This window comes from Wyeomyia smithii, chromosome 2, assembly GCF_029784165.1.
Source record: "Wyeomyia smithii strain HCP4-BCI-WySm-NY-G18 chromosome 2, ASM2978416v1, whole genome shotgun sequence".
In the NCBI taxonomy this organism is placed as follows: Eukaryota; Metazoa; Arthropoda; class Insecta; order Diptera; family Culicidae; genus Wyeomyia; species Wyeomyia smithii.
Genome location: NC_073695.1, coordinates 213,853,396 through 213,866,845, shown reverse-complemented (window position 1 = coordinate 213,866,845; position 13,450 = coordinate 213,853,396). Strand labels below are relative to the sequence as shown.

Sequence of the window (13,450 nt, the reverse complement as noted above, 5' to 3'; positions counted from 1 at the left end):
AATAATGATACCTTAGATTTTTATTACCTTGAGTGTTGTTTACGCTACATCAATTAAAATGATAAAAGTTCAGATAATATAGGGAATTATAGAACCCTGTTTTGCACAGTATTGAATGTTACTCTGGTTGTGGTCATGTAAAAGGATTATTATTTATCATAACCAACGGTGGGCTCAGCTATCCAAATATTAATGTAGCCGCGAATCGTTAACTAACTAACCAAAGAGAATAGCCGAACAAACAATTTGGTTGCGTAAGAACTTATCAAGCTTTAGTATCCGCCTAATAAGAGCTTAATGAACTGTAAATCAACAAAAAAAGTTTGTTGGGAAGGCCGCTATTGCTTATCAGTCATGAGTCCCTTAAGCTGGAAGTACAAAGTCAGCAGAACAAATGCCATATCGCCGAATTTAATGCTCCATCATTTCTTTAAAAAATGCATTTGTTTGCTAGCTTAATAAAATAGCTAGCAGACAATATACGAAAATAGCATTTTTAGTCACAAAACAGTTCTATAACGGTCAAAAACATTTAATGCTCATTTAATGCTCTTGAAAAAAACCTGATTTTCATGAAAATTTTATTGATTTTGTATAAATTTTTCAATAAAACACAATATCGCACGCTAGCTTGGAGAGCTAATAGCGGTCTCGATCAACTAGATTAGTTGAGAGAATTCGTTATCGATATTGTTTTCCGCACATTTTGCATGTTGTAGGATAAGTACAACGATACCATGGGAAAAACATGCCAATTACCTGAAGCAAAGATGCCAACCGAGAATTAATTTTCTTCGGATGGTAACAGGAACATCATGGGGAGCGCATCCAGAGGATTTAATACGACTCTACCAAACCACTATTCTCCCCGTAATAGAATACGGCAGCATATGCTTCAGAGGAGTCGCAGCTTCACACATGCTGAAGCTAGAGAGGATACAATACCGTTGTTTGCGTATCGCTCTAGGCTGCATGCAATCGACACATACCATGTCCCTAGAGGTCATTGCGGGAGTACTACCACTCAAAGAGAGGCTATTCGAGTTGGCTCTTCGTTTCCTCATCAGATCGGAGATAGCAAACCCAATGATAATCGAGAACTATGAGAGGTGTTTGGAAGTTGTTCAGAAACCCTGTATGTCAGTATACTAGCGGTTCATGACCATGGAGATAAACCCTTCGGTTGTTGCTCCATCCCGTGAGATTTCAACATCGCTCAACAATTCTTCTGTTGTATTTGATTTGACGATGAAACAAGAAATCCATGGAATTCCCGAACACCTTAAACCAACAGTTGTGCCATCAATATTTTCGGCAAAATTCGGCCACCTCCCAGTACAGAACTCCTTTTTCACGGACGGATCTGTGATGGATGGACAATCCGGATATGGCGTTTTTAACACAGATCATCACATATCCCGCAAACTTGTACAGCCTTGCTCCATATATGTAGCTGAATTAGCTGCCATACACAATTCGCTGCGAATTATCGAGCTCAAGACACCAGGCAATTATTTCATCTTCTCGGACAGCCTCAGTTCTATCGAAGCTCTCCGATCGATTAAACCGGTCAAGCACCCGTCCTATTTCCTTCCGGAAATTAGACGGATATTAGAAGTGCTGGTTGATCGGTCTTTCATTATCTGCTTTGTGTGGGTCCCCTCTCATTGCTCAATCCCAGGCAATGAAAAAGCTGATCTATTAGCGAAAAGGGGTGCCATAGAAGGAGATATATTTGATAGACCGATCATCTATACCGAGTATTTTCACCTGCCTCGACAACTGGCCCTGGCAAACTGGCAGGAAAAATGGGATAAAGACGATCTTGGGCGATGGATGCACTCGATTTCGCCCAAAGTGTCTACAAAAGCTTGGTTCAAAGAGTAAGATTTAACTCGAGATTTCATTCGAGTTATTTCGCGCCTAATGTCCAATCACTATGTTGCAAACGCACACCTTTATCGAATAAACTTAGTCGATAGTAATCTGTGCGAATGTGGAGGGTACGAAGATATAGATCATATAGTCTTCGTATGCCCTAAGTACCACAGAGCAAGGACCAAGCTTATTGATTCTCTCCGAAAACAGAAAGTGACATTTACAATGCAAGTACGGGATGCGCTTGCTAGCCGCAACCCAGCGCTTGTAATACCTATTTATGACTTTTTAAGAGATATCAAGTATCGAATTTGATTATCTCCTTGCTTCTTCTTCTTATTTTTCCAACACAACCTCAATCAAAAAGTTTCACACTAATTCTGTTCCTTTTTTTTTTCTTTTATTGATCTTTTTAGAGACACATGAATCATCGCTTCTTTCTGAGAGACATGATCCACCAAACATAGATATAAGTTTTGATTTCTAAAGATATAAGGAACCATCACACCTTAACGAATAGTATTAAGAATTGATATTTACTCATACAGAGAAGAACTTTCTTATTATTGTTATTGTTAGCCGTAGGTTTAAATGATATGTATTTTTAAATTGTATTTATAAAAGAGAAAAGATGAGAGGGTTTTTATGCCTGTTTGAGGAGGAGCAGTCGGGATACAGGCTCTACTCAAGCTGGCTTTTCCCTACTCCAAAAGATATTCGGCCCCGTTATGCTTTGCGGTTGGGCCTAAATAAATATTAGAGTTTAAAAAAAAAAAGTACAACGATACACCGTGCCCCAGTGCTGAGTCGAGAAAATTTCCAGCTCGAAAAGTTTCTTGACCTGATCGGGAATCGAACCCGATATCACAACCGTGTGGGAGAGCTAGCCGACCGACATCGCTAACCACAGAACCACGGGGACCACTAAATTTTTCAATAATATTATAATAATATGATAATACATAAACAGCTTCAGTTTTTTCAAACATTTTCCTCTGAAAACAATCAGATTCTGTTTGATACGATTAGATACCAATTAAATGCTCCCATATGCGAGCAGTTTCAATAACTTAGGTGCATTTTTCATTGAATAAGTTTTTTTCAAAAATATTGTTCTGCTAGCTTAAGAAAAAAGTTAGCAGAACATTGGCCAGAAACAGCATTTTTAAGCAATAAATGACATAATAATTTAATGTTCATTGAATGCTCTTGAAAAAAAGCTGATTTTCATGATAATTTCATTGATTTTGTATAAATTTTTCAATAATATTATAATAATATGACAATACATGAATAGCTTCAATTTTTTCAAATTTTTTTTTACAAATTATCATATAATTGAAAAATTTCCCCGTGGTCTCCGTGGTTCTGTGGTTAGCGATGTCGGTCGGCTAGCTCTCCCACACGGTTTTGATATCCGGTTCGATTCCCAATCAGGTCGAGGAACTTTTCGAACTGGAAATTTTCTCGACTCAGCACTGGGGCACGGTGTATCGTTGTACTTATCCTACAACATGCAAAATGTGCCGAAAACAATATCGATAACGAATTCTCTCAACTAATCTAGTTGATCGAGACCGCATTAGCCCCCCAGGCTAGCGTGCGATATTGTTTTGAAAAATTTATACAAAATCAATAAAATTATCATGAATAACAGGTTTTTTCAAGAGCATTAAATGAGCATTAAATGTTTTTGACCGTTATAGAACTGTTTTGTGACTAAAAATGCTATTTTCGTATATTGTCTGCTAGCTATTTTCTTAAGCTAGCAAACAAATACATTTTTCAAAGAAATGATGGAGCGTTTAATTCGGCGATATGGCATTAAATGAGCATCGAATGAGCACTAAATTCTCATGCTATTAACTGTTTGTTCTGCTGACTTTGTACTTCCAGCTTAAGGGACATGATTCCGCACTTGTCAAATGAGCCATTCCATGCCAAATAACCTGTCGCCCAACATCGACCATTTTTGATTGATTTTTTTGTTATAAAACAGAAGGTTTATGAACTACAACGCATCAAATAAAGTGTATGCTAAAATACATTTTAGAAAGTTACTCTTGGATCTAAAAAATTCCTTTGCCTGAGAAAAATACACAATTTGCTAAGCCAAACACAAGAAATTTGCAAAGACAAAACAATGCTGCCAATATTTTCGCTACTAACGGATGGCAGTTTAGTTAAACACGTAATCACAAATAAAATATTTCATCCCAGTGGTGTTTAAAAAAAAACTTGTGGACTTTTTTATTAATGATATTTGCAGCTGCGAACAGCAAGCAAATCGGAAGTTTAACGCTCTTGTGTAACTGTCGCCTGTGACACCATGATCACGCCGAAGAGATCTCGTTAGCACCGGTATCTTGGTTTGATCTGTTGAAATGAACGATCGCGTTTCAAATTAAATACATCATTTGCGTCTGGTGGTGATTCAGCTGTTTGATTGAAAAAAGAAAAAAAAACATTGAAAGTCCGACACGGTAGATATCAGGCTGTGCCTTCATTGAAGGAATCCCGTAATGTTTACCTTGTTGAAGCCTAGCGCGAATTGGACTGAAACCGGTTTCAGATTTCGCGAATACACGACAGAAGAAGAAATAGCGGTGCTAAACGATCAACGTAGGAAGGAAAATGGAAGCGGTTAGATTAAATGTCATTTAGTTGGGGAACAAAATGTGGTATATTCTTATTATACCTTTGTTTCATTTGGAATAAATTCTATGAAGGAATTTTCTATTATTATGATAAATGTAGCCTTTTAAGGTTCATATTCTGTTAGTTAAAATTTAATAAATAAATTTGAAAAATAATTAATTTTGAACAAAGCGGAACGAAGCCAGCGAGTTCATTTTTTTTATTCATTGTAAAAAAATTAACTGCTGAAACTTTCCAGTTCAAACCTCTACAATATCGCGAGAAGATGATTTTCTGTCTGTGATTTCTTTGAACCCCGGAAGCATTACCCGAAACTGTTTCGGTTCGGTGAAGTCCGTCCGGATTGGACTTCAAACGAGTTTTCCGGTCTCTATCCGGTTCGATGTAGACCACTAAGCCTGTCTGATGCATGATAATAATCTAAACACTAAATACAACTATCAGAGGCTATCAATTTTAGTTTATTTTCTCCATCATTTGATTAGTTATGTAAACAGATACAGAGATTATTGCATATCAACAACAAGAAAATGCATTGAAATGGACGTAGCTATCTTTTGCTCTATTTTTTTTTTCAATATACATCTAGTGTAAAAAATTGCTAACTTCCTCCTTTGTAATTACAGATCCGCGCTTTCTAGTAAAACTGCATAAAAGTATTACGATACCGCTGGGAGGCTTCTATTACCAACTACCAAGAGAAGGTTGCCGGCGGTTTATCCGCCGAGGAAAAAGCAGACAACAACCAGATTGTGAAGCTTGAAGCCCTCTAATCAAATGAAATTGACGGCTTCGTTGGAGCTATCGATGCTGGCGAGTTTGTTGATACGGATACCACAGGAACCTGAAACGTTTCAGGTGTGCTGGTTCAGCGAGCATATTAGGGTGGATTAAATGTCAGGCAATTGGGTCTCGGCGTGCGAATGTTTCGTGCAACGCACACGAGCATGCAAGTACTCTATTATGTCGGATGGATGTAAGTTAAGACCAGTTTCCGCAGGACACTCTCGCTATCGTTGAAGAGAGAGAGTGAGCTACGACAGACCTCAACTACAGATAATCACATATGTTAGAGCAATTGATGCATATGCTATGGCCTTGGACAGGCTGGGAACCGAGCGAGGTAGCCGGCTGGAAAAACACGTATCAGCTCTGTAGTAAACCTTGTTCGGCCACAGCTGACTGGCTAGCGTGTGAAGACTCACATAGTTTGGAGTCAAGTAATACCGATACCGTTGAGTGGGCAGTAAACGATGAATTTAATTAATTCATTAAGGTATTACGGCATCTTCCACGCTCGTGGTGTGGAAGATGCGGAATCGCACTGTTTGTGGGTGAACGCGACTTTGGTGGACGTAAACGTAGCAGCGGTGGCTTAATAATCGGCTTGATAAATGAGGTAGTAACAATTGTGGAATATACATACACACCATCTGTTCATAGTTTAAGTCTAGTTTCTCTAAGCATGTTCAAAGACTAATAAGCATTAATAGCTCGCAGATGATAGCTTGTCAGATATGGTAATGATGTTTGCCAAACTGCGAAAAGTGGTAATGTTGGTTTGTGTAATTAAGTATTTACGCAAATCACAGGTGATAAGATCGTAACATGATAGCTAATTACAGCTTAGTTGATATAATTGGTGAGGTGTTATACAAAGCCAACCCTGGGGTGCTACATTTCACTTTCGAAAATTGATTTTTTGTTGTTCGACAGGGGGTTGGCGCTACAATCGTCGAGATCGCTTATTGGGGGGTCGTTCCTAACTACGATCACCAAGAGGGGGTCGGGAGTGTTTTTCGGAAAACCATGAATGATCGAGGTGGGGAATGAAGCACACAAAATTTGATTTTTTTTATTGCAGTCACAGCTTTTGAACTACCTTTTATCGCTACGTTTACAGTTCAAAAATGTACAAATAGCGATGTTTTTGACTCACCTCTCGGAAATAATCAAATTATCCAGGAAAAAAAAAACAACTGAAAAATTAATAATTTGGTCACAATGATGTCGAAAACAGAGTTGAAAATTTGCTTCTGGGAACGAAAATACTAAAAAAATAGTAAATTGTTATTGAAAATAATTGGGAAAGCTAGGGGAGATGTGGGTAGCTGTGGTAAAACCAATAGTTTCGGTATCGTTTTATAATTCACCGTTTAAGCTAATTAGAATTGAATTTGCTACATGTTGAAGAAACGACAGTTCATATGTAAAAAAAACATACTAAAAATATTTATTTTATTGGCAAAAACTGTACTTTCTCAGAAACTTACTCGAAAGGCACCACTCACTATTCATTTCCTTATTTTTTCAACAAAGTTTTCAGTTTTGTGACGAAATGTGAGGAGGGGGAGGGTGGGGGGTCAAGCCAAGCTACGTAGCAAGTATGGCACTAAGAAAAAAAAATGGATTTTTTCTAATTGTTCTTTTTTATCATTGTTTCGTCTGTTTAGGGTTATTTTAATTTCTTTCTTGTCTTTTGTTGTTCATCTATGATACAAGGTATGTTTTTGATAGTAAAATTTGCAAAGGGAGGAGTTTTTTTTATAAAGCTACCTAATTGACTAGAGGGGGATCTGACTTTGTGACAAAATGCTACGATGGGGGAGGGGGGAAAAAACCTAGAAAAAGCTACGTCATTTATGGATGTTCCTTAAAATAAAAACGGTCCCAAGTTGAAAATGTTCCATTGACACCGGGACGGACGATGTGTGATATGAGCTGAAAGCCAAAATAATTCGGCGCTCATCAAGTCTATATTACGAAAATTTTCGAGAAAGTAGGCACTGCCAAGCAATCCTTGAGATGTTGATAAGCGCTCATGGAGAAGACGTGCATACATTGTTCAATAAACTGTTTCTTGTTCGTTCAAGTTTGTCTAAGTTCGTCTTTGTCTGTTCAAGTCAAAGTCCGAGGATATCCTATAGGTTATGGGCAATTCAAAGGATCGCATCCGCAGCTGACCGGACCTAATTTCGAAAATCGGTGTTTCGGGTCAAGCTTTTTTGAATGCAGTTGAAGTATCATCTGTGCTGATAGAACCAGCTTTGGCGGCAGGCGATGCTCTTACGATGTGGAATCAAACTATCATTGAAGTCAAGTCAATTTTCATTGGATTCAGAACGGATGAAATTCCTGAATTTGTTTGGTAGAAGCAAACGGTAGCAGAAATGTGAGCTCCAGATATAACAATTGGCACGCAATTGGCACGATTAGGAAGCGGCTCTGTACCCCATGAACGGTTGCCCTATGGTGGCTTTGGCTGGAAATGTAAGCGAACAGTTGGGCTCCATAATCAAAAGGGGGTGGCGAAGTAGCAGGTCTTGAGAAGTTGACAAGCGCTCATGAAGAAGATTTTCAGTCATTTACAATCAAGATGTGCAAGCACTAAGCCTGTATTACACTCTTTGACCAACGGTCGAATATTTGGCCATCTGACATAATGGTAAAATTTATTTGACATCATGATGGTTGTTTGCCCGTGTTTGCCACGTGTAAAAATTGGAGAGTGACAAACAAGTATCATTGATCAAATTTTTATCTGTCAAAAAGTGACAAATATTTGCCGCTTGGTCAAAGCGTGTAATCCAGCCTTTAGGATCGTGTGTTAGTAGCAACACGCTCAACAACAAACACCCTAAGAGCGAAATGAGAATATTCACATGAAAGCTATCTCTCTCCTCTTTATGTCAGTATTTTTGTTTTGTTTATGCATGCACAATTCTGTTTAAAATGGCGTCGAATCAGGAGCGTCAACAACAATACGTAAGGAAGGTAGTTAAGACCTGCCAGAGTATTGAACAACTGCAACGGCTGTTCATTGGTATACGTAATCAATAGATGCGCCCGAAAAGTCGAAGTAAATACCGTACAACGCTCTTGTTCCATCATCATGACAAAGCTTCGTCGAACAGCCGATTCTAGGCTTTTCTCAAATATTCATTAATTGGCTTCTTATTAATAATGAATGTATCTTCGAGTGCAATAAATCAGTTTTTGTTCTAGTACATCTATTGTAATAGCATAAAGAAAAAAAACATTTTTTTCGAAAATTCTGGGTAAGGATATTCGCCTATTTTTTTTATATTATTATATTGCACAAATATGTATTTTTTATGCTAAAGTTAGTAATTGTCCGTAAGTTTCAAAGAACGGATATGACTTTGTAGAGAAATTTTCCTCAATGGTTTTGTTTTTCTTTTTATCTCTTGTTTGTCAAGAATTAGAAGTAAACCCCGAAATTGGAAACTAACGAATGGGAGGCTTACAAAAAGAATGCATCCATTTTTGCGATACCTACTTCAAGTTAAGAAGTATTCATGTCGTTCCCAGAAGCAAATTTTCAACAAAAAATGCCAGAGGATATGATTAATTGAAATATGACCACGTGGTCAAGAACGCTAGGCACAACACAAATAATAGTAAACAAGCAACATAGCAACGCAGGTAAAAATTACTTAACCTTGCTTGGAGAGTTTTTATAGAGTGTTTCATATTAGTATATTGCTAGACAGAAGTAACACTATCAGGTAATAAACAGAACGGGCCTACAATAAATGTGAAACTTGATTACACTAGTGAACTGGCAGCACCATTGAAAACGGGAACTTATGAAATAGCATACACTAGATGATAAAACGATCGCTTAATTAGGCCACCTGGTGAGAAGTCACTTTGCCGCTTTTTTTTTTGGCAAAGCACTAATGTTAGGTCTCAACTGCCGATTCAAGCGTAAGCATGTGAACCGGATTTATTTTACTTCACACCAACCTGAGTGACTATGATGACGGTCAGCAACGAGTTTCATGGAGATAAATCATATCCAAAAGACATCCCGCAAGAGACGCCCGCACTGTCCAAGAATGAGTACAGCGAAACAAACCGAGAAAAACAATTATAAGAAAGAAAATGAACATTTTTTAAACGAAGGTTCCTGTTAACGTTTGGTCAGGTGTATAATTAAATTAGAAAAAGTTGTGATGTGCTTTCGGTAACGGTGACGTTGTTGATGCATGCAATGACGGAGATGGGTTTTGGCGATGAGGCTGCTCAGGTAAAATGTCATCACTAAAAAGTAATGGCCGTTTTTGGAATAAAAAGCCGATTAATGCAAGAATATAATTTTCAAATTGAAGCCTATCTTCTAAATCTTCAAACGCATAACAAAAAAATAACTGTTTTGTTTGAACGTAGGGTTGTTTACTACCGTTTGTGTGAAGTGTATCCTTTCTTCTACTTCATTAAAATTATAGCTAAAAGTTAACAAACAAAGAAACAATGAAGGTAAATGACTTTATACTGCATTAGGTGTACCATGACCAACACAGAGCTAAGACCCCAAAAGTTCAATATTCACCGCGTAAAACGTATGGATGGGAAGACCGTATTTTTCATCTTCTCCGATTTTGATCCGGTCGCGCAGATATTCATACGGAACATCGACGTGCAGCATCAACGCGAGTACCCGCTCTCTCTTTTGCTGGCAGCTAACAAAAGGTGAACAATTATAAGTATTTCAAACAGCCCACAGCAGCAGAAAGAGGAAAAATATTGTGAAAATAGGCCGAAATTTTCCGTTATTATGCTACTTTCGTGAGCCATGCAAATGAGCTAGCGCCCCACGAGATGCTGCAGGCATCGAACAGCGGACAGCAGAGACGGCCGCTAAGGGGAATGGAACTCACATCGGATTCATGCCAATAATAAGTCCAATGCACCATAGCGTTTGGGTACGCGAGCCCAATGAACCGACGTATCGATTAAAGCTGAGTTTCCGCTGGGTCGCACCAGGTAGAAAACGTACGTGAAAATTGATTTTGACTGGTTGTGCTCGAATACCATTCAGAAATGATCATCATCAGGCGAATAATAATGCGTGGACTAATGCCCTTAATAAGCGTAGTGCGCTATAGGTTTCTCTTTCGTTCGCATGAATGTATGTTACTGCACAAAACAAAAATGCAGGACAGGCTGCTACTTTTATTTTTCAAATTTGTGTCTAACCCTAAGCTTAAGCAATAAAAACTTAATTTTATTTCCTCCATTTCGAACAACCTTGGCCGTGGAGTCTCAACAACTTTGTTTCTGTAATTTTGTTGTTATATAATTTTCAGCCTTACACTGATAAACGTGAAAACCAAGCAATTTTGTAAATCTGTATTTGTTACATGACTGTCTGATTGGTTTTAAAAAGTTTCGTGATTGAAGTTTGGATTACATAAATTTGGAAAATTTGCATTTCTGCATGAAAAACGAGTTATTTGAAGAAGGAACAACATTACATAATTTTCTAATATTCAAGTAAATAGTTCCTTGAATTGCTTTATATTTTGGAGTCTCCAACCAAGAAATACATTAGAGAATGATCGAGAAACTTGTTTGATTTTTGCGATGGTAAAGATGTACAATTCACAAAACGAGTTTGTATTCTGAGTGTATTAGAAAATCATCATCATTATAAGTGTTCAATTTTATGGCATTGTGCATCATATCATTTCGTCGATTCAATGTTGAGTGGGTGGGGGGGGGGGGGGGAGGTGGGAGTTGTGTTATGTCCACGGTCCGTACAAATTTCTTAGAATCTATATGGGCAGTTGTCCACGGAGGGAGAGGGGGGGTCAAAATCGTTAAAAATCTGTCCACGTGGAATGTGTATGGCCCCTATGGTATTTAGCAACATAACCTCAACCTAGTCTTCAGTCTTAGACTTCAGTCGTATCCTGCAGGACAAGCAAAATTACCAGAGAGTATCAATCAATGGTTCGCAATAATTCTGGTGGACAAGATATCTTGGTAGAAGTTCAAATAAATTTCTTTTTTTGAGCGTCTCAGTAGAATGGAATTGAATATTGAGAATAGGTTATGTTTCCATTTAATTCTACTACAAAAAATCGAATACCCTTTAATCGAATACCGTCCGCAGATACACTGATGATGGTTGCATGTAGCAACCGAAATACGTATCTGCGGATGGTATTCGATTGAAGGGTATTCGATTTTTTGTAGTAGAATTAAATGGAAACATAACCTATTCTCAATATTGGTAGAAGTTGTAAAGACTGGAAACTTCTTCTTTTCCGTTATGGAAATTATGAATGGAATTATTTGTAAAAACGTAAAAAAAATTCTTGCACACAGCAGCCACAATTTCCAACGGATTCATTGGAGTAGAAAGTTTCATGTCATAAATGAAATATATTAGGGACAACTCTAATTGATAGACCCCGCACTTGATGCTCAATGCTGAAAATTTGAAAAAAATTCTAAATGATGACAAGTGCTCTGTTTTAGTTTTAGTTATTAGCATTATGACCAACCTTCTCCTGGCGGGACTTCCACTGTGCACTCTTCCAAAAGGCAGCACGAATGCGTTTTCTTTTCCTTTTCAGATGACCGTTCGTTGTTCATAGCCTCGTCGAACTCACTTGGGTTTAGTTAAGTTGGCTTTTCACCCGCCTCACCTGGCATAACGAACGGCCGCGCTCGTTGCAGCAAGAAGCTTGCCGTCACCAAGATGCACAGAGAAAGAGTGGATTATTTCTTCTGTTGTTGTTTTCTTACCACACGTTTCCTTTTCTTTGTAATATTTTTAACAACACTTTGGTCGTACTTTTCCTCGTGCGATCCGCTGATGTTTTGCGCAATTGGTATTCTCCTGGAGTAATTCTTCATTGATACACCTTCACGCGCGCACGATCAAACGCACACATTCATGAACAGTTGCGGCGGTTTAAACACTGGTGAACCGACACACGTATAGCTGGAACACACCGTAAGATCACTGATCGCGCAGACTGGTTTGAAGGCAAAGAGCACAAAAAATATGGTAATTTTTTTTTGCATATAGAATTAAGCCAACAAGCGGAATTTTTAATACATCTTCCCCCCTCCGAGGTATTGGGCAACGATGCGTGATGTATTGGCTTGCATGCGTTCCAGAATTACACACCAATGGTATAGTTTGTTGATAGAGTTGCGGTGTCAGTTGCACAGCTATTTGACATGGTAATTCGACTGCTCCTGGCGTGGTTTGTTCGGGTCGAGCGATCGTTTTTGGAGTTAAAAATTTTAAAATTCACATTTGAGCACTGGAAGTGGTGTCTCAGTATCTTTGGTTGTCATATTCTAGTAATATTCCCTTTGTGATAGATAACCGCTTGCCTGTACAAAAACCACTAAATTCATGTATGATTATCCTGGAACTGTACAATCTATTGAACGCAGCAGGTAGTTATGCAGCTCCGGCGGCAAGGTGACGGCCAACATTGGACGCCATATTTATACATCACTAACATGCAATCCGTTTTTCCTTCGTAGATCACGTTCTGTGCGTTCAAAATCTGCCCACGCCAGGATCGATGTTATACACATGAAAAGAACAACTTACAAACGTTAAGAGCGAATGCACATCAAACGTCACCGATGTTAACGATTCAAATGAAACGGGTTTCTAGGACCTAAAATCCCACAACAAAACACTTCATGACGGTTGATATTCGCGAGCACGTCCGACGCGAGCTGATGAATCGATCAAACTAACGAATGGGTTGTGAGCGTAACCTGCGCGGAACTGGTTTTCGGTGGTCACAACGGAAGAGTACGATGGTTGGCGCTCTCTTTGTTATAGGCGGCTCTCGCCCAATACAAACGACGAAAAGGCCGTATGTGCTTAAGTCGGAACAGCAAAACAAACTTACGGTTTGTGTTTACCAGCTCAGCAGGTAAGAAAGGTATTTGCGCAACCACGAATAAGCAAAATAAAATGTCGGAGTTGAAGTTGCTAAGCTTTTAATTCCGTGGTGTGACGAAAATGTTGCAGAGCGCAAGGCGTTTGTTACGAAATACATTTGCTAATAAACGGGAGAAAGCTTTCTAAAGCAAAACTTGTCTATAGGTTTGCAGGACCGGTGACGAC

General features: G+C 38.6%; 2 protein-coding genes across 3 annotated transcripts in view; one reads left to right on the top strand and one right to left on the bottom strand.

Annotated features, from left to right (window-relative positions):
* The window catches only part of LOC129725199 (uncharacterized), a 53,578-nt gene extending 40,521 nt beyond the window's left edge, over positions 1–13,057 (bottom strand). Inside the window, exons 1-2 of one of the 2 annotated variants that reach the window (XM_055680730.1) lie at positions 12,923–13,012; positions 11,853–12,329 (exon numbers count right to left, since the gene is read on the bottom strand). The gene's annotated coding sequence lies outside the window, so the exon portion shown is untranslated. Of the gene's footprint in view, positions 1–11,852 lie in introns of both variants that reach the window. The other variant, XM_055680729.1, reaches the window with a different exon arrangement.
* LOC129725212 (nuclear inhibitor of protein phosphatase 1) overlaps positions 1–13,450 on the top strand; it is a 489,093-nt gene that overhangs the window by 178,809 nt on the left and 296,834 nt on the right. The window lies entirely within an intron of this gene.